Source organism: Oxyura jamaicensis (genome assembly GCF_011077185.1).
Source record: "Oxyura jamaicensis isolate SHBP4307 breed ruddy duck chromosome 33 unlocalized genomic scaffold, BPBGC_Ojam_1.0 oxy33_random_OJ61331, whole genome shotgun sequence".
Classification (NCBI taxonomy): domain Eukaryota; kingdom Metazoa; phylum Chordata; class Aves; order Anseriformes; family Anatidae; genus Oxyura; species Oxyura jamaicensis.
Genome location: NW_023304986.1, coordinates 793 through 1,530, shown reverse-complemented (window position 1 = coordinate 1,530; position 738 = coordinate 793). Strand labels below are relative to the sequence as shown.

At 56.9% G+C, this 738-nt stretch overlaps 1 long non-coding RNA gene across 3 annotated transcripts in view; it reads left to right on the top strand.

Moving 5' to 3' along the window:
- Positions 1-16: 16 nt before the first annotated feature.
- LOC118158580 overlaps positions 17-738 on the top strand; it is a 1,326-nt gene continuing 604 nt past the window's right edge. The window contains exons 1-3 of one of the 3 annotated variants that reach the window (XR_004746852.1): positions 17-53; positions 84-146; positions 314-695. This is a non-coding gene — a long non-coding RNA (uncharacterized LOC118158580). The other 2 variants (XR_004746853.1, XR_004746851.1) reach the window with 2 other exon arrangements.

The window sequence follows — 738 nt, the reverse complement described above, 5'->3', positions numbered from 1 at the left end:
CAAGGGTGTTAGGGGCGTGCAAGGATGCTCCCTTGTGCAAGGGGTGTGTAAAGGTGTTGGGGGCGTGCAAGGGGTGTGTAAAGGCGTTGGGGTGTGCAAGAGACACTTGTGCAAGGGTGTTTGGGGGCGTGCAAGGACGCTCCCTTGTGCAAGGGGCAAGTAAAGGTGATGGGGCGTGCAAGGACAGTCCCTTGTGCAAGGGGTGTGTAGAGGCGTTGGGGCGTGCAAGGAGACACTTGTGCAAGGGTGTTTGGGGTGTGCATGGACACTCCCTTGTGCAAGGGGCAAGTAAAGGCGTTGGGGTGTGCAAGAGACACTTGTGCAAGGGGTGTGTGAAGGCATTGGGGGCGTGCAAGGAGACACTTGTGCAAGGGTGTTTGGGGTGTGCATGGACACTCCTTTGTGCAAGGGGCGTGTAAAGGTGTTGGGGTGTGCAAGAGACACTTGTGCAAGGGTGTTAGGGGCGTGCAAGGATGCTCCCTTGTGCAAGGGGTGTGTAAAGGTGTTGGTGGCGTGCAAGAGACACTTGTGCAAGGACGTTTGGGGTGTGCAAGGACAGTCCCTTGTGCAAGGGGCGTGTAAAGGTGTTGGGGTGTGCAAGAGACACTTGTGCAAGGATGTTTGGGGGCGTGCAAGGACAGTCCCTTGTGCAAGGGGGGTGTAAAGGTGTTGGGGTGTGCAAGGGGTGTGTAAAGGTGTTGGGGTGTGCAAGAGACACTTGTGCAAGGGTGTTTGGGG